The sequence below is a fragment of the Mytilus galloprovincialis genome, chromosome 12 (assembly GCF_965363235.1).
Source record: "Mytilus galloprovincialis chromosome 12, xbMytGall1.hap1.1, whole genome shotgun sequence".
Taxonomy (NCBI): Eukaryota; Metazoa; Mollusca; class Bivalvia; order Mytilida; family Mytilidae; genus Mytilus; species Mytilus galloprovincialis.
In genome coordinates, this window is record NC_134849.1 from 56,565,467 (window position 1) to 56,586,363 (window position 20,897).

Sequence of the window (20,897 nt, forward strand, 5' to 3'; positions counted from 1 at the left end):
TAAAAAGTAAACGCCTTTCAATAGTTTAACTGTAAGCAAATATTATATATATGTTGGATTCGGAGGTGAACTGGGGACGCTGAAAGGCGATGGTCAAGCTGAAATGCTTTGGTCTGCGCCTAAGTGCGATGGTCCTTTAGATGATGTTCGATGGTCTATAGATTATAATAGAAATATGAATATTAGTTTAAAATCTACCGATGTCCAATTATTATGAGAGGTCAATTTCCTTAATAGTTAGTGTATATAAATACCAAACCTTTAAAAATGTTATCCAGTTGCAGTCAAAACCATCTGCCGGGTGATCTATATCATTTCTTGGTCGCATTCACAGTAGATCATAGATGTTTCACCTATTTTATTTCGTTCTAACTAGTTCCGAGTAGTATTTAAATTTCAAAAAACTTTAACGCTTTTCAGTCATTGCAATAAGTACTGGTTTTTAAAGGGAAATAACCTTTGTATGTAGCTTCTATCGTGGTATTTTTTTGAATGATTGTATTGTGGACTGTTTTTTTTCGTCTAATATATTAATTTATTGAGTACACAACAGCGTTACAGTTATGACTAGAAATGCAATGACTATTTACTATGACAAGTTTTGGCCTTTGATAAATTCAAAAAAGATAAAAAGTAGGGATGGCAACGAATACTCGAGTACTCGGATACTCGATCGGAAGGCCGAGTACTCGAGTACAGGTTTAGTACTCGGATACTTGTTTGCCTGTTTTACATCGTGAGATATGTCTTGTCACATTTCCACTCACTTTAGTACGTTAATATATCCCCCTTTGTAATACTAAATAAAATCAATTAAAAACATAAATATGTTATCCTGAGGCTACTTTGTGTTATAGTAGTACCGGTATCGGCAACGTCCTTTCCTTCCGAGGGAATGTTTTATCTTAAAATAGCCACAATTTAGTTCTTAATGAATCTATTTCAAATGATTTACTACTAAGCTAAACAAATCTCTTCATTAGAGTACATTTTATACTTCAAAGTCAGCTGAATTCATCTGTCACTTCGTGAAAATTTTAATAAAACGATTCTGATTGATCATATATATTCAAATGCCTACGGTATTGGGTCAAAGTGTAATGTAACATATTTGTGTTTACCCGTTTTGCTTCTCCGGGTCTAACCTAGTCTGGATCAATATTCCTCAAGAATTTTAGAATTGTGGAACGACCAACTCTTATATTCATCCGTATAAGTCCCCCCACATCTTTAAATAACAGAGACATCAGTCACCATCACTTAGATAGGTTAGTACACCAAATACTATCTTGTACATCGTTGATACTGTACTCATCTTTTTGAGTGCATCTGGATTTTTATAAATTCCATATCTTATGGCCAGTCACAAGCAAGTGTTCATATTTACCCTCTTTATAACAATGTATAAAAGAGAGGCGAAAGATACTCGAAGGACAGTCAAACTTATAATTCGAATAAACTGCTAGAGCCATAGTTAACAAAGAAAAGACAAACAGACAAAATAATACACAAGACACAACATAGAATACTAAAGCAAAACGAACCCAACCAAAAACTGTGGATATCTCAGGTGCTCTGGAAAGGTAAGCAAATCGTGTTCCACATGTGACACCCGTCATGTTAAGGTTGATATAGTCAAGCAATTGGTTGTGTCCGATTTTATAAACTTTTTAAAATTTTACTTTGAGTTCGGTATTTTTGTTAAAAGCATTGGATATATGTAACATAAATCTGTATTGTGCATATGTCAGTTCCATTGTAGAAATCAATGGGTTGGCTCGGCTAGAGATTTTATTTTTACAACAGTTAAATTTTCTATTCAAATCAAATGATTTTGAAGTCATTATTTCCCTATTTCTTTTAATCATGTTCATGAATATTATAGTAGTAGTACATTCAACTAAAAGGTTGAGTCGTTATATGTGTGTCGATTCGATAAATATTAATAATTGTTATTATTGGTTCAAGTATGTCTTTTGATATGAATAGAACAACATATTTTACATCGCCATTTAAAACATTCGTTTAACGGATGGAGGGACGAAACGCACGTTAAATGTTTCTTTGCTATTTATTCATTGCAAGAAAAGCATGTTTATGCTCTGATAAATGTTCAACAGTGACTCTGTATTCTCTGATTAAAAATGCCTGTACAAAGTCAGGAATATCACAGTTGTTGTCCATTCGTTTTTGATGTGTTTGTCATCTGATTTTGCCATGTGATTAGGGACTCTCCGAATGCATTTTAATCGGAGTTCAGTATTTTTGTGATTTTACTTCTTATTCAAGTCGGCAAAATAGCGTATTTCTATAGAAATGGTTATTTTACCGGCATCAGCATTATATAGTGAACTTGTTTTTTGCAGGTTTTTTGTAAAGAGTAAAATTTAATGTTTACTTTTTAAAAGTATTATGAACATGAAGAAAATGTACATGTAACATGGTCAACATAAAACAAGAATCAAATAACTATTGATATACCATGCCTAGTAGTTTTGAAATAAGAAAGCAGCTACATGTAACATGTTTGACATGTTTGAGACAAATATAATCATGTTAAAACATTTATCAGTAAAAGTATAAATAACTATTAAGAATTTATAACAAGAAAAAAAACAAAATATAATAATAAAAACCTATTTGTTGCAATGAAATCATATACTTAAACATGTAAATGCTGTTGCCGCAGTTAAACAGCCATTTCTATAGAAATAGGCTATTTTGAAGCTTGAATTAAGATGTTTAATCAGAGCCAGCAAAATAGCCACTGCCTTCTATGTGCAGCTTTGAAATAAGGTAGTCTTGGTAGTGCTGCTTTATATACATGATATACATTGTATTTCAACTCTTTTTGTGTTTTATTTGCTAAGCTTTTTATAATTTGTGATTGCTGTGCTTAAAATAGTGTTATATGTTACTGCTTTAAATGTTGCTTTGATCTAAGTCATGTTAGGGCTCACGCATGTACAATGTATATAATTATAAAATAATTCAAGGAAGCCATAGATTTGTTAGAAATTTACACTCTGCCTGGCCCATGATATATTCCAGTTATCAGCTGGTTATTCAGTATTAAGTCTATGCGTCAACTTACACTGTTTCTTCTGCATAGGCTACTTGTTAACGCATCCAATTTTAGAAGGGGACGAAGTCCGTTTTACAATGTCTACAGTAGAATTTTTAAAAATTTACCGCAAAACAATCTTTTTACTAATGAACTCAAAGTCTTTTAACTTTTTTATTTACTTTTTAGAAATTTAATCTACTTCCTTCTTCCGGTCTTGTTTGTCTGACATGAGACATTGTCAGAGTAAAATATATATTTATCAGTGTAGTAAAATTGAGGAGGGAACACAATCATGACAATCACCAATTTCATTTTTAATAATTCTATGAAATGAAAACACATTACCAGATGATCATAGCGTTTCTTTGTTTTTAATACGTACATTGAATAATTTATATGATGTCATAACTCAAATAACTTAGATGACCCTAACACCAGAACCAAAATTGGAAATATTACAGTCATGACAGAATTTTGGTTTTTTTTTAACAGGTTTTAAAGTTAAAATATATTTTAATAATTCTTTGATATGAAAACACATTACCTGATGATAGTGTTTCTTTGTTTACATAGAATATAATGTTATATGTCAGTTTGGTATGGTCAAGTCGTTTGGTAAAGTTAACATACTTTTATGAGAGTTATCTCTCTTTAACCAGACTTTGGTGTATTGATATTCGGATTGCATTCCATATTTGTATGATATGTTAATTTATCTTTTTATCTTTATTTATTGTTACCATTCCATGTAGATGTGTTTTGAAGAATAGAACATCATTAATTTTCAGTGGCGGATCCAGAAATTTTCATAAGTGGGGGCCCACTGACTGACCAAAGAGTGGGCCCGCTCCAGTCACGCTTCAGTGATTCCCTATATTAGCAACCAATTTTTTTCCAAAAAGGGGGGGCCTGGGCCCCCTGCCCCCCTGCCCCCCTAAATCCGCCTCTGATTTTAACTATTGTTTAATTACTTATGCCAAGTTAAGCATAAAAATATTAAATAACATCATAACTCAAATAACTAGAATGCCTCTAACAACAGAACCAAAATAAGAAACGTTACAGTATTTCCTTTTCTTTTTTAATAGGTTTTGTCATTTGAAGTTAAAATATATTTGAATTAAAAAAAAATAATTCATACAGACTTCCTCCCCTTTCTGACACAGGTAAATTAATGCCTGCCTCATATTAATTAACTGTCAAACGATCAGCACTGAACTGCTGAAACATACACCGCCATTTTGACAATAAAATATCTGCATAAGTTAACAATTTCTTTATTTTAATCTTTTTTCCTGAAATGCTGATTTTTACCAGGTGCCGATTTGACTAGAATTCATTTTTATCATGTTTATCTACCTTGGTTTTCTGATTTTGCTTGTAACCTGATGCCATTTTCAACAAGATATTTTCCTTTGTTCAATTTAAAAAGATAATATCACAAAGATTGACAATAAATCAAGCGAATACTGCTTCGGTCACCAAGCACGCTCAGCTTTTGACTCCATCTTGATGCATAACAGTCCCGCAGTTAATATTGCTGTGAGGCCAGTAACTCGTAAGGTCACAGCCAATAACCAAACATTGCATGTGAAAATATAGCATTCATAGTGTGGTACACAGTTTATCAACTTAAGGATGGCATCCGTTGAAGCGTTAAAGCCAAATGCACTTTCATCGCCATTTCAAAATCTGTCTTGCTTGAACAGTTGAAGGAGAATCTGTCCTGCTTGAACTTTTAATGTTATACAACAGCAAAATTGTTAGGCGCCCCACTTAAGTAAATCACAGGGACTCGTTTAGCAGATTAAAATTTTGTTAATCAATGATTTTTATATATTTTTTTTTTAGCATTTTCTGTCTATTTGTATTACTTTATTAACGTATTTGACGATGCCATCGATTTTTCTTTGTTTTCTAGTAATGTGCACTTTACTATCCATATCCGTATACTGAAAAAACCTAGGTCCCTGTGAAGTAAATTACTTGACGCATGTGCGGTGTATTAATATCCTTGGATGTATCAGCGTAAACCTATCGAGATCAAGATCACAACAATCACTTTTCGATTATGGTGTCAGATTTATTCTATTATCATGATTATGACGTCAACATTTTATGGAAACTTTTGTGATGTCCAGAAATGGCAGACAAATATCGATAAGGTGTATATAAGAGGGTAGTCCAAATAATTATATATAAATGACTTCTTGGAAGGCTATATTAAATTTTTTGCTTTGACGTGTAAGGCGTCAAAGAAAAAAAATTAATAGCCTTTCAAGATGTCATAATTATTTGGACTAATCCAAGGGTAGGACATGTAGGAATACCCTTTACCGCCAGCCGTCAAACAGTCTTTTTAGGATATTATTAGCGTCAAATTAGTTAAATAATTTTGTGATTTGTCAAAGTATCCTAATCATTGCTAATAACATGAATAATTATTTGTTATTGTTATTTTTTATTTACATGTAGGATTTAATTGGTCAAATTCAGTGGATTTTTTTATCCTAAAGAATTATGCTTGTCCTACTTAAATTCATTTTCATATTTTTCAGTAATCTGATACATATGTATACTAATTTAATGAATTTTCAGAAAATACTGTGCTCCACAGACATGACAGTTGCAATGTTTTCTCCTCTGACATGTCTGATACAGATTTGCAGAAAGTCTTATCATGTTGATCATATGTCATATAAAAATATGATTGCCAATGGGACTCTCCACGATAGACCAAAATGACACAGAATTTAACAACTATAAGTCACTGCAGTATGGCCTTCAAAAATGAGCAAAGCCCAAACTGCAGAGTCAGCTGTAAAATGACAATGAAAAAAACAATTCTAACATTTTGTCAAACGAGAAAACTATTGACGTTATTTATGTACAAAAAATGAATAAAAAACAAATATGTAACACATAAACAATCGACAACCACTGAATTACAGGCTCCTGACTTGTTGCTTCGTCTTGAAGACCTAACTGTTCCTTTGCTTTTTCAAGTTTTTGTGTACTTTTTGCTGTGCATGAGCTGATTTTGATGGAAGATACACCATATCCTTTATTTTCTGTAATCTTTGGTAATAGTCTGTATTCATGGTAATACTAAATGTACTAGCCACATTGTCTATATTTGGCTTACGCATGTTAAGCTTACTTTTGCAATTGATATGTTTTATAGCATATCCGAGTGTGTGTTAGAGACATAGAACAGAAATCTAGAGAAATTCATACACAGCTACAGCAAGTCCATCAGATACAAAATATCAAAAACAGTAAGTTGTTCGATTCATAAGCATGATATTAAGAGAAATTATACACAAGTACAAACATGAAGTACAGTAAGTTTTTATAAAAGTCTGATCATGTGCTTATCATGCTTATTGTACATGTTGTATTCAAAAAAAAAAATTTCAGACAGAAAATTGAAATTTTAGACAATATTAGGGATAAAAAGAACAGGATAAAGATTTTCAACTTGAGAAATAAATTATAAATAGAGCAAGAATATTAGTCCATGTTAGGACACTTTTTGTTATGCCCTACTCCATTGTACTCACACTACCATCATGACCATGTTTCCTTGTTCATGGAATTGTCAAATAGGGGGTCACAATCATAATTAGACATACAATTGTGATTTAAAAGTTGAAAAAAACAATGAGGCCCTACTACAGCGTACAGTAGGTGGGCATAAAAACAAAGACTTGGATTGTTCATCCTACTAGTACCTCATGAATTTAAATTATGACATATATGACTAACTTTTTATAAAAACAAACACATGACTTATTCAAAGAGTTATCTCCCTGAACACATTCTTCATGCATTTTAACCTTTTCATATTTATTCTAGCATCTTCATTGTGTGCAAGAATGAAGTCAGAATTTACGACAATCACTGAAGACACGAAAAAGTTGGCAGCCATCATTCCTCCTAATCAATACTACAGGTGATTAGTCATATTAGTAATAAACATGATAAACTCTTAGTTTGTTGAAAATATTTGAAATGGGTTAATACAAAATGTAATACAAATATAAAAGAGATATAAAAGATACCAAAGGGATATATTCAAACTCATAAGGCGAAAACAAACAGACAATATGCCGTTGCAAAAAAAAGGAAAAAGACAAACAGTCATGACAGTACCCAAAGCACAACTCAGGCCAAATAAAAAAGTATGTGTGGTTTCAGTTGCATCTGAAAAAAAAAAAGTTAGGGTAGGTAGTTAGGGATTTTTTTTTTAATTTTATGGTTTTTTTAAACATTGAGCCTATGGGAGCAACATTCTGACTTTAACAGTGCTTAATGAAAAATAACAAAAAAATCTTCAGGGTAGGCTATTTTTAAGCTGAAAAAGTAGGGACGGTAGGGTTACTGGAACCACATATATATTTTATTTGGCATTAGAAACTATAGACAACACAGACACCATTACAAAAAAACTAGTAGGACATATACATCAAATGAGAAAGCAACCTAATACACCAAATTACATATGCCACTATCAGCAATAGACAAATGTTTACTGTGGATTCAGTTATTTGCTTAGGTACTAATTTTTTAGTGGATTGAAGAATTATTGTTTTTTGATGTTTTTTAATTTTGTGGGTTTTTCAAAGTTTACATATATATATATATATATATATATATATATATATATATATATATATATATATATCAATTATCGGCGTAAAAGTCAGCATTTCGTGCGTAAAAATGACCACCAAAGTAGGCACGGGGTTTAACTATGCATTTCCCTGCATACTTAAACTGTAGCGATATATTTCTCTATGAAAAACTTATTTGTTCATTGAATTACGGTATTTATCTTAAAGGCTTTTACATTATCTTCCACATGCACCAAAAATTAGCTCAATTGCGTTTATTTTCGTGAAATGCCGACACTTCGAAATTTCAAGACGTATATATGATGACTTATGCGCTTGCTTCAAACATATAACTTAAGAGTGCACGGTCTTTAATCATATATTTCTCATTTAAACTGATATATATATTGCTTTTTATTTATGAAATAGATAAAGTGTAAAATACCTTAATTTTTGGTTAAATTATATAAAGCAAACTTTCTTAGTTAAAAAGATATATTTAATAAACCGATATATACGCCTCGTTAAAAGGGTTTTCTTTTCTAGCAATGAATCTCACGTGATTAAATACGTCACATGTAATGTGAAGGACATTTGATATCATGTACAGTCTGTAGAAAATGGAAGTTATATATTTTGAGATTTACACTATATTACGAGTTTATCAAGGTATGAAAATTCCAAATAGGATTTTATTTGTATTATTTGTTTATTGTCAGTATAATAGATATAATAGATAGGTATTAAATGCATTTAGTTGTTATTTTTGGCTAGATGAGCTCTTGACCTACTTAACGTAATAAATAACAATAGCTTATTTACATTTAAATTTATCACAGACCCTGGCGGATCTAGAAATTTTCATAAAGTAGGGGCCCTCTCTAGTCAACTTTCAATGATTCCACAGTGGCGGATTCAAAAGCGGTAAGATTTTGTGTTCCCTATATAATCCCCCCTTTTTTGTCCTGGGTTGGGAACCCCTTTTAAAATGGTTTGATCCGCCTGTGTTCCCTTAATATTTAACCACTTTTCAGAAATAGAACCCTGCGCCCCCTTAAATCTACCTCTGGGCTCTGGGTTATATCTCCAATTGAGGTCATATTAGAGAAATCAGGTGTACAAACACCAAAGTAGGCACGGGGTTTAAGTATGCATTTCCCTCTATACATAAACTGTAACGATATATTTTTATATATGTATTGCTTTTTATTTATGAAATAGATAAAGTGTAAGATACCTTAATTTTTTGTTTAAATTAAGTAAAACCAACTTTCTTAGTTTAAAAAGATATATTTAATAAACCGATATACGCCTCGTTAAAAGTTTTTTTTTATAGCAATGAATCTCACGTGATTAAATACGTTATTACAATGATTTTTATAGTTGTTACAATAATGAAACAATAATGACACAAATCATAAACATGAATTTAACTATTTCTTAGATGTTAATCTACAACCAGATCAGAGCCATATACATAAAAAGGCACAACAATATATTTATTAGCTAGATGAGCTGTTGACCTACTTAACGTAATAAATAACAATAGCTTATTTAGATTTAAATTTATCACAGACCCTGGCGGATCTAGAAATTTTCATAAAGTAGGGGCCTTCTCTAGTCATTATTCAGTGATTCCACAGTGGCGGATTCAAAAGCGGTAAGATTGTGTGTTCCCTATATAATCCCCCCTTTTTTGTCCTGGGTTAGGAACCCCTTTTTAAAATGGCTTGATCCGCCTGTGTTTCCTTTATATTCAACCAATTTTTCAGAAATAGTTCCCTGCACCCCCTTAAATCTACCTCTGGGCTCTGGGTTATATCTCCAATTGAGGTCATATTAGAGAAATCAGGTGTACAAACACCAAAGTAGGCACGGGGTTTAAGTATGCATTTCCCCTCTATACATAAACTGTAACGATATATAATTATATATATATTGCTTTTTATTTATGAAATAGATAAAGTGTAAGATACCTTAATGTTTTGTTTAAATTAAGTAAAACCAACTTTCTTAGTTTAAAAAGATATATTTAATAAACCGATATACGCCTCGTTAAAAGGTTTTTTAATACGCCCGTCAAAATTTTGACGGGACGTATTATGGTATACAAATGTCTGGTGTCCGTCCGTCTGTCCGTCCGTCTGTCCGTCTGTCCGGCGTAAACATGTCGCACCGTAACTTGAGAACGACTTATCCAAATTTCATGAAACTTAATATAGTTGTTTCTTATGATGGTCAAATGATCTGTATACTTTTTGGTGAAAATAAGATTTAAACTTTTTGAGTTACGGCACTTTGTAACTAAAACAGGGGTGTGCTTTTTTTCACATGTCGCACCGTATCTCAAAAACGTTTCTTGATTATTGCTTAAAACTTTACACACTTCTTAGTTATATTAATCTTAATATCTGTATACTTGTTGGTGATGATTCAAAATTTCTTTATTGAGTTTTTGAGTATTTTGTTAAAAGGGGGAGGTTTTTTTTACATGTCGCGCCGTATCTCAAAAACGATTTATGATTATTGCTTAAAACTTTACACACTTCTTTGTTATATTAATCTAAAGATCTGTATACTTTTTGGTGATGACTCAAAATTTTATTTTTGAGTTATTGAGTATTTTGTTAAAAAGGGGAGGGTTTTTTTTACATGTCGCGCCGTAGCTCAAAAACAATTTATGATTATTGCTTGAAACTGTACACACTTCTTTGTTATACTAATTTAAAGATCTGTATACTTTTTGGTTTGATTCAAAATTTTATTTTAGTGATATTTGTAAAATAAAACAGGGTGGGAAGGGGGGGGGGGTTCAGATGTCCCGCCGTGTCTCAAAAACAATAAATGGTTATTGTTTAAAACTTCCTCAGAAACTATTTATGATTATTGCATAAAACTTCCACACAAGACGTCGGGCGTAAGCTGTTTATTTTTTTATAGCAATGAATCTCACGTGCTTAAATACGTTATTACAATGATTTTTATAATTGTTACAATAATGAAACAATAATGACACAAATCATAAACATGAATTTAACTATTTCTTAGATGTTAATCTACAACAAGCCATATACATAAAAAGGCACAACAATATATTTATTAGCTAGATGAGCTGTTGACCTACTTAATGTAATAAATAACAATAGCTTATTTAGATTTAAATTTATCACAGACCCGGGCGGATCTAGAAATTTTCATAAAGTAGGGGCCCTCTCTAGTCATTCTTCAGTGATTCCACAGTGGCGGATTCAAAAGCGGTAAGATTTTGTGTTCCCTATATAATCCCCCCTTTTTGTCCTGGGTTAGGAACCCCTTTTTAAAATGGGTTGATCCGTCTGTGTTCCCTTAATATTCCACCAATTGTTCAGAAATAACACCCTGCTCCCCCTTAAATCCACCTCTGGGCTCTGGGTTATATCTCCAATTGAGGTCATATTAATGCAGTTTTCATCACTTATTTTTCAAGATTCATCATAACACAAGTTCTTTATCTAATAATGTATATGGCTGAATCCGCCCCTGTAGAAATTATCTTTCTGAAACACAAAATGCATTTAACTTTTACACATCTAGTGTATGACAGATCTTAAAACTTTTCCAACTGAAGCCAAAAGCCAGAAAACTTTTTATTCTCATAGTGGTGTGAACATGATTGTTGTTCCCATAATACTTGTTCCCCCTGGAACAAGTCTTTGAATGGTAATAAGTTCTTTGGAACAAACATAACATAATTTTATTTCCACCTTCTTAAGATATTTTCCTGGAACTAAAATGTTATATGGTTTCATAATATCTGTTCTTTTAGAGAGAGTGTCATTTGATTTTTTATACTTGATCACACCTTAGTTGATATTCACCTCACATTTCATTTACCTGGACATGAAGTACATACAAAGAACATGAAGAGTGGGCAAGAAAAGGGGAACGTGAACCCTGGAACACATTTTTTTTTTTTTAATCTCCGGACTGACTTTAAATTTAGTCCCTGTTTATTTTTTAATAGACTGTGAGAGAAATCAGGTGTACAAACAAGAAACACGAGGCCGGGATAAGGTACCGGTACTTCATGTATCTCTAACAAATGTAAAATTCAAAAAAAATATTATAACACTAAAAAAAAATTATAAAAAGAGATACTGAAATGTTTTATTTAGTGTATAACATGTATAAAGTGTTTTTTCAAAACTAATATATTTCTCGTTTCAGCTGAAAGTACCTCTCTAATAACTGTTTATGTGCTGCTTAAAAATATATTGCAGCACTTCACAGTTGCTTGAAAGGTTGAAAATGTCATCATGCAGAAATTAGAGCAGATTCCTCAGATTAAAATCATTGAAAATGGATAGATGCACTGGTCCTGGTGGTATACATCGATACAATTAATCTTAATTACATTTGGAATGAAAATTGTCTTCTTTTTTGTTTTTTTGCACGATAAAACCAATATTTAAAGTGAGTCACTCGTTAAAAGTAATGTTTATCCCATTCTTAAACCAATGCATGTATATCATCAACTTAGTCTTCTGTGCATTTCTAATGCAAAATAAGGCAAAATGTTTGGTCCGATTTGATTCTGTTATTACAAACTTTTTAAACAAATTACTTCCCTTTGTTAATCTGAGACTGGTTCCATACCGGACAATTTGGCTTTTGCCAATGCAAAGTATAATGGATTGAAAATGATGTATCGGCGGTTAAACTAATTTTGTATGAAAAATAATTTCTGATGTCGTAAGTATTTATCTAAACAACAAGAGGGACGAAAGATACCAAAGGGACAGTCAAACTCATAAATCTAAAACAAACTGACAACGCCATGGCTAAAAGTGAAAAAGACAAACAGAAAAACAATAGTACACATGACACAACATAGAAAACTAAAGAATAAACAACACGAACCCCACCAAAAACTAGGGGTGATCTCAGGTGCTCCGGAAGGGTAAGCAGATCCTGCTCCACATGTGGCACCCGTTGTGTTGCTTATGTGATTACAAATCCGGTAAATAGTCTAATTCGGTAGGTCACATTCATGAAAGGGTTATTCCATAACGGTCAACCAACTCGTGATGGCGTCCGTAAAATTTACGTAGGGAGGATTTCAACTTCACCATTTGGAACTCTTGGTTTAATAGCTTCCTTGTGAGCAGTAACCCTCTGTCAAGAAAATCATGATAGGAAATGCAAGCACGGGAATATCGTTTCAATTGGGAGATATATACCCCGTATGCAGGTGCTGCTGGAATGTTGCTACTTAGAAATGGAAAGTTCACAATTGGAAAGCTGAAATCATCTCTTTTGTCGTAAAGTTTTGTTTTCAACCGACCCTCATTGTCAATTTCTAGATGTAAGTCAAGATATGAAGCCGACTTAACTGTATCTGTAGTATCCTTTATCTCCAATTCGATGGGATAGATGCGTTCCACATAGTCACCAAATTTTGAATTGTTTAGTGAAAGAACGTCATCTATATAGCGGAAAGTAGAGTTAAAGGATATTGCTAACATCTTATCTTTCTTCCTAAGAAGTTCCTGCATGAAGTCAGCTTCATAATAATAAAGAAACAAGTTGGCAAGTAGAGGGACACAGTTTGTTCCCATTGGGATGCCGACAGTCTGTTGAAAAACACGTCCTCCAAACGTTACAAATATGTTGTCAATCAATAAATCAAGCATCTTGATAATATAGGTTTCAGAGAATTTTTTGTCTGAATCAGAGTGATTCTTTACAAAGTATGATTTATCCCTCCCTAAGACAAGATACTTGTATCTACGTTGGCCATTCTTTTTTATGAAGCAAAGTAATACCAACTCTTTCGTCTTTTAGTTTGGAATGTGGAATACTTGTGTAAAGAGTAGAAAAGTCAAATGTTTTAACACTGTTACAAGATGAAAGAGAGTTAGATTGTATGTACTCTAAAAGATCTTTGGAATTTTTAAGTATCCACATCTGATTCACGCCACCTCTAGAATAGGCAGTTTCACAATAACTTTAAAGCCCATCTTTGATTGCTGATAAAATAGATGTTAATAATTTAGAAAGAGGTTTCGTGGAGCACTTGGAAGTTTTTAACAATAATTTCTGATGTCGTAAGTATGTATCTAAACAACAAATTAATGTAATTAAAAGATTTCAAAATCTATGATTACGCACAAATAATTTGCTGTTCCTGCTAGCTCTCCATTGTAATAAAAAAAAATGAATGTCCCTCATAATGGAGACAACTAAAAAAAGGTATCTAATTACAGGGTCGGGAATTGGCAAATGGACTATAATAATGCTTTTTTTCTGCTTATCATGTTTGTGGCTTTGATCTTGTTGTACGTGGTTTAACATGATGATGATGGAAGTGTTTAACGACATTGACTGGATATACATCCCGCGGGCAATTGGTGAGCTTTAGATATTTTCTGCAGTTGGTATCACAAGGATTTGTATAGTAAGACTTACTATACAAATCCTTGGTAATCAGCAACAGGTTGAAGGCCGCTATTTTGGTGCGCGGCCATCTTGGTTATGCTGAGTTATTTTTGGTTTGTTTACTCTTTTGATGTTTCTTTTGTACTTCACAATGGCTACTTTCAGGCCCAGGTTGGTTAGCTTGATAGCCCGCTAACAACGATGATGGCGTACTAGTCTACGAGTTTCTGACGTAGTAATAACGATGACAGGTAGCATAATCAGTACCAAAGTCGTGAGACAGTTAAATGAATGTCCATTATTCAACACCTCGGTTACAGCTCTCGAGCGTTTGTCGTCATAACACTCCCCCATCAAAAATGAATTTTGGAGTGTATGCTGACGAGGGTTGGTTTCTGTCATCGAAAGAAGTTAGTCGTTAATACATCTAATAATAAAAATTCCTAATTTTTGAAGCAAGAATAAAACCAAAATTTTCATCGCACGAAATTGAAATAAAATATAGTGTACGAAAATCCATACAAATAAAACATTAAATAACGATATGTTTTGTTTCTATTAAGTTAATGAAATTAAATGAATAGACAACTTTCGAGTTCGATGCATTTCCGTCAAAAACTCTAGTTTTAGTGAACGTCATTTGTGCGTTAAGGGGCGTCGTCACTTCCATTCCAATATTGAACGAGTGGTTGGAAAACTATACTTCTATATTGTACGAATTATTCGGCAAATTGAATTCTCAAAATTGACAATCAGCACTACTGTCATTCGGAATTGTTATTAAGTACCTATATAACAAGCATTATTTCTAGTATATCCTGCATAATGACGATCACTAAGACGCTTGATGAACGTTAATAGTGCAGGGATATAGGCGATCCCCTCTATCTGGTAAATGACGTCATAAAGGCGCGTATAATTGACGAGTTTTTTTCCGGTGACGGATGAACTCGAAAGTGGTCTATTGAATTAAAATTTCCAAACTATATATGTAGATTTCTCATATTTCTCGACTGTCTTCAATTATTACAAACAAAATGAAAAATGTTTATTTAGCGGGTTTTTTCTAAAACAATATATCTTCATTGTTTTTTGATATTTCAAAAGACATCTTATTTTGTTTGTTTGCCAAGTTTACTTGTATGCGGTTAGTACCATCACTAATAACTCCTAACTATCAAAGACCAAATGACCTAATAAACAACAACAAATGGAAGTTTTTAACGACCTTGACTGGCTAGGCAAAATAAACCTGATAATTGGTATTCAATATATATAATCCTAGGTCATGCCTGACATATTTCACAAAAACGGCCGATGAAAACTTCGATAACTCCTTAAATGTTAAAATGTTAAAATGATTTTATCAAAACAAAAATTATTAGATGAAGAGTTATATTATCTATCGAATGCATACCTTCACAACACACTAAAACATATATTTCATGTCCTGAGTGCAGTTTGTATGTCCTGCGTGCACTCAGGACGTCCTGAGCGGTGTTTAGACGTACCGGTGTCTTTTGTTTAAGTGTTTCATTTTTTTACATTGTCATTTTGGTGCCTTTCTTAGCTGACTATGCGTTATGGGCTTTGCTAATTGTTGAAGGCCGTACGGTGACCTAAAGTTGTTAATTTCAGTGTCATTTTGGTTTCTTGTGGAGAGTTGTCTCATTGCATGGCAATCATACCACATTTTCTTTTTTATGTTTGTAAAAGTTAACGCACGACAAATGATGAGAATTATTCACCTAGCCCTGGTGTCAGGTGAGCTAAAACATTTGCATTCAAGTATGACTACATATTTTGGAATCAAAACCAGGACACTATTGACTATTGGGCGCGGTTTTTATATAATTATCCTTAAAAGTGTTTTGTGTATGTTCAGTGGAAAATATTACAGAGTAATGAAATGGAGTTTTGAAAACGATCTGTAAAATGTCGAAACATATACAAGAAAAACATACAATCTTCACGCTATACAATAATTTCTACGGAATTGGCTTGTACAATTTCTTTCGACAGGCTTGTAAAATTCTTCTTTACCAGTCAACAGAATTATAATATACAGTGTTAATTTCCATTGTTTAACGCAAGCGTACATTGTAGATAAATAAATTAAATTGTAGTGACCTGGGGTCGTGTCATCGAAGGTGTCTTAGGACTAAGACATGTCCCAAGACCATCGTAGGAGATTTTTTTGCTCTTAGCCATGTTATTGAAACGATCTTATTTTAAGAGATGTCCTAATGGTGGTCCCAACTTTAGGAGTACTACTAAGGTCTTAAGGACATTTTCACTTTAAGGATAACTTTATGAAGTCTTAGCATATAAAATTAAAGAACCTTAGTGAGCACGCTCACATACCCCACGTCCCCACATTGTCACTGGAGAAATTGAATAAGTGTAAGAAAACAAAATTGTATAAGAAAAAATAATGACTAATAATTTCCTGTCAATATGCACATCTACATACAGTGAAACCTGGGTAAACCGAACCCTGATAAAACCGAATTTCAGTTTAAACCGAACAATTTTCAAAGTCCCACACAATTTCCCTATTAATTAACGTTAATCTAACCTGAAAAAACCGAACCCTGTCAACACCGAATTCCGAACGCTTTTTGAAGGCTCGTTAGTAAATTTGTATCTAAAAATTACCTGTCAAAATCGATCAATACCAATCAAAACAATAAAATATAATTAATTATTTGCATGATTTAATTAAACAAACACAGGGTGGCAGAGTATCCACGAAGGTATTTGAGGTTTAATGAACTTGTGAGTTGTTATTACAAACTAATTAGCATGTCTGTGTGTATGTATAAAGTGATTTTTTCGTAAAGAAACGTTAAACTGGTCAGTTACCCCCATCGCCGATAATGACAAGAAAGGAACTTTCCCTCAGATCAATTAAATGAACCTTACTCAAATAATTACGGCCACAAAATCGAAACTGCCATTCTGTAGCTAAACTGTTTAATTAAATAATAGTTTGAAAGCCTTTTACCGGATTAAGAAGTCGTGCAACACAACAAGGTCAATGGATTTCGATTGCTGGATTCCCATTAGAGGCCCTATATATTTGATTCGAATGCTCCCGAAGACTTCCGTTAGTTATTTAGCAACGATAAAGTCCGAGAATAAACTGGACCCCTGCTGTTGTTTCACTGTTATCGTGTGCCGAAGTATCAATCAGCGGTTGACCAGTTTAGTCCGACAACTCGTGTGTACAATGACATTCCCGATTCAACTACGGAATCGTCATATGACAGTGACTGTGAATCTGAATTGGTCAGTGAATTAACGGATGAGAAAATAATTATAAAAAGCAAAATCGCTCCACGTCGGACATCTCCCAACGACGAGCGTGATTGACGGAGTGGCGTTTGTTTATCAACAAAAATGTAGCAATAGTTATCAAAGGTACCAGGATTATAATTTTGTACGCCAGACGCGCGTTTCGTCTACATAAGACTCATCAGTGACGCTCATATCAAAATATTATATAGCAAAACGTCTATCTTTTATCTTCTTTTATTTCACATTTACATCTAAATCAACACAAAAATAAACTGTCGGCTGTTGTGTCACAATGTAGTATGTCCTTATTATCTACAAAATTTCATGAAATACTGTTGTGTGGTTTCAGAGGAGTTGAGATGACAAACTGTTGCAGAAGTACATTGAAACAAATAAGTTCAAAGGGGCCTAACTCCTAGAAAAAAATGAATCGTAATTTCCTGTCAATATGCACATCTACGTAGTATGTCCTTATTATCTACAAAGTTTCATGAAATTTTGTTGTGTGGTTTCAGAGGAGTTGAGATGACAAATTGTTGAAGTAGTACCTTAAAGCAAAAAAATTCAAAGAGGCCTAACTCCTATAAAAAAAATTGAATGACAATTTCTTGTCGATATGCACATCTACATAGTATGTACTTATTATCTAAAAAGGTTTCATGAAATTCTGTTGTGTAGTTTCAGAGGAATTGCGATGACAAACTGTTGCAGTAGTACATTTAAGTAAATAAGTTCAAAGGGGCGTAACTCCTAGAAAAAAAATTGAATCGTAATTTCCTGACGATATGCACATCTAATAGTATGTCCTTATTATCTAAAAAGGTTTCATGAAATTCTGTAGTGTAGTTTTAGAGGAGTTGCGATGACAAACTGTTGCAGTAGTACATTGAAGCAAATAAGTTCAATGGGGCGTAACTCCTAGAAAAAAATTGAATCGTAATTTCCTGACGATATGCACAACTACATAATATGTCCTTTTCATCTAAAAAGGTTTCATGACATTCTGTTGTTTGGTTTGAGAGGAGTTGCGATGACAAGAAACAGGACTGACGGACGGACTGATGGACTGACGGACGGACGGACGGACGGTCAAAAACATTATACCCTCCGCAACTTCGTTGCGTGGGGTATAAAAATGAATCCTGCAATTAGCCAACTATTGTACAAATAACAGGTACATACAAATAAATGTTTGCTTTTTTGTACTTGTCCTGTTACCCCAATTCCACGTTGAGCAAGCAGTAATATGAACATTTCTGTTTCCAAACCAGTTCATTTTGGGGTCCTCTTCGCGGTCCGTGTTTCAACGATGTCGATTTTGTGAAATTAGAGACAATGATTTTGATTTTATAACTAAAGTTTCAAGTGTTGGGAGTAATTTCAGGATTCCTCTTATATGCGTTGCGGAATATATCGACTGTATACCTTTTGTTCCTCTGTTAAAAAGCTTTCGAATGAGATATAGGGTATATCTATAATTAGAGCTAAAAGGTCGCAGCAGTTCATTCCATTTTTCAAATTATTCATTTCATTATTCAAAATTTCTTATTTTTCTTAATTTTCACGCGTATTTTGGCATTTAGGTCCTCCGTAACCCCTCTAATAGTCAATGCTGCACATATCGTTTATACTCAGTTTATTCCATTACCAATAAGCTCTCATTTGGTGTATTAATTTTGTCTTGATTAGGGGCAAACGGCTTGCAACAATCCATTCCGTTATTCAAAATAAGCTATTTCTTAATGTTCAAACGTATTTCGATATTTTGTTCCTTCTGTACTCCTCTAATATGCGTTGCAGAACATATCGTTTATCCTCAGTTTATTCCTCTATCAATAAGCTTTAATTTGTATACAGTTTGCCTTGATTAAAGGCCTAGGCCTTGCATCAGTCCATTTCATTATTTAAAATAAGCTATTTCTTAATGTTCGAGCGTATTTCGATGTTTAGATCCTTCATTACTCCTCTAATATGTGTTGCTGAACATATCGACTATTTATCTTGTTTTCCTCTCTCAATAAGCTTTCAAATGAGGTAAAAGGTATATCAATAATAAGGGGCTAAATGGTGGCAGCAGTCCATTCCATAAATCAAGTGTATTTCGATGTTTAGGTCCTTCGTTACTCTTCTAAAATGCGTTGCGGAACTTATCAACTATATATATTTTGTTTTTCTCTTAATAAGCTTTCGAATGAGGTTGAAGGTATATCTATAATTAGGGGCTAAAGTCTCGCAACAGTCCATTCTATTATTCAAAATATTCATTTTATTATTCAAAATTGGCTATTTCTAAATTTTCACGCGTATTTTGGCATTTAGGTACTCCGTAACCCCTTATGGTCAGTACGGCACATATCGTTTCAACTAAAATTATTCATCTATCAATAAGCTTTAATTTAGTGTATTAGTTTTGCCTACATTAGGGACTAACGGCTTGCAGCAGTTCATTCCGTTATTCAAAATAAGCTATTTCTTAATGTTCAAGCGTATTTCGATGTTTAATTCCTTCGTTACTCCTCTAATATGCGTTACTGAACATATCTACTATATATTTTTTTTCATCTATTCATAAGCTTTTGAATGAAGTATAATGTATATCTATAATAAGGGACTAAAGGGTTGCACCAGTCCATTCCATTATTCAAAATATCCATTTCGTTAATCAAGATTGGCTATTTCTTAATTTTCACGCGTATTTTTGAAATTAGGTCCTCCGTAACCTCTGTAATGGTCATTACAGCACATATTGTTTAAACTAAATTTATTCCTCTATCAATAAGCTTTAATTTGGTGTATTAACTTTGCCTTGATAAGGGGCTAACGGCTTGCAGCAGTCCATTCCATTATTCAAAATAAGCTATTTCTTAATGTTCAAACGTATTTTGCCGTTTTAAGGTTCTTCGTTATTCCTCTTATATACGTTGCAGAACATATCCACTATATGTATTTTTTTTCCTCTCTTAATAAGCTTTCGAATGAGAAATAAGGTATATCTATCATAAGGTACTAAATGGTCGCAGCAGTGTATTTCATTATTTAAAATATCCATTCATTATACAAAATTCGCTAATTCTTAGTTTTCAAGCATATTTTGGCATTTAGGTCCTCCATAACCCCTGTAATGGTCATTGCTGCACATATCGTTTATCCTCAGTTTATTCAATTATCAATTATCTTTAATTTGGGGTATTTTTTTTGCCTTGAACAGGCTCTGACGGCTTATAGCAATCTATTCCGTTATTCTAAATAAGCTATTTCTCAATGTTCAAGCGTATTTCGAGGTAAAGTTTCTTCTTTATTCCTCGAATATGCGATACGGAATATATCGACTGTATACCTTTTGTTCCTCTGCTAAAAAGCTTTCGAATGAGATATAATGTATATCTATAATTAGAGCTAAAAGATCGCACCAGTCCGTTCCATTATTGCAATCATTCATTTTGTTATTTAAAATTTCTTATTTGTCTTAATTTTCAGGCGTATTTTAGCATTTAGGT

General features: G+C 33.1%; 1 protein-coding gene and 1 long non-coding RNA gene across 2 annotated transcripts in view; both read left to right on the plus strand.

Moving 5' to 3' along the window:
* The first annotated feature begins 6,946 nt into the window (after window positions 1-6,946).
* LOC143054316 (translin-like) overlaps window positions 6,947-20,897 on the plus strand; it is a 201,222-nt gene continuing 187,271 nt past the window's right edge. The window contains exon 1 of the mRNA XM_076227282.1: window positions 6,947-7,022. The gene's annotated coding sequence lies outside the window, so the exon portion shown is untranslated. The remainder of the gene's footprint in view (window positions 7,023-20,897) is intronic.
* Window positions 8,170-12,139, plus strand: LOC143054319 (uncharacterized). Its single transcript, XR_012971640.1, has 2 exons — window positions 8,170-8,352; window positions 11,890-12,139. It is a non-coding gene; the product is annotated as an uncharacterized LOC143054319 (long non-coding RNA).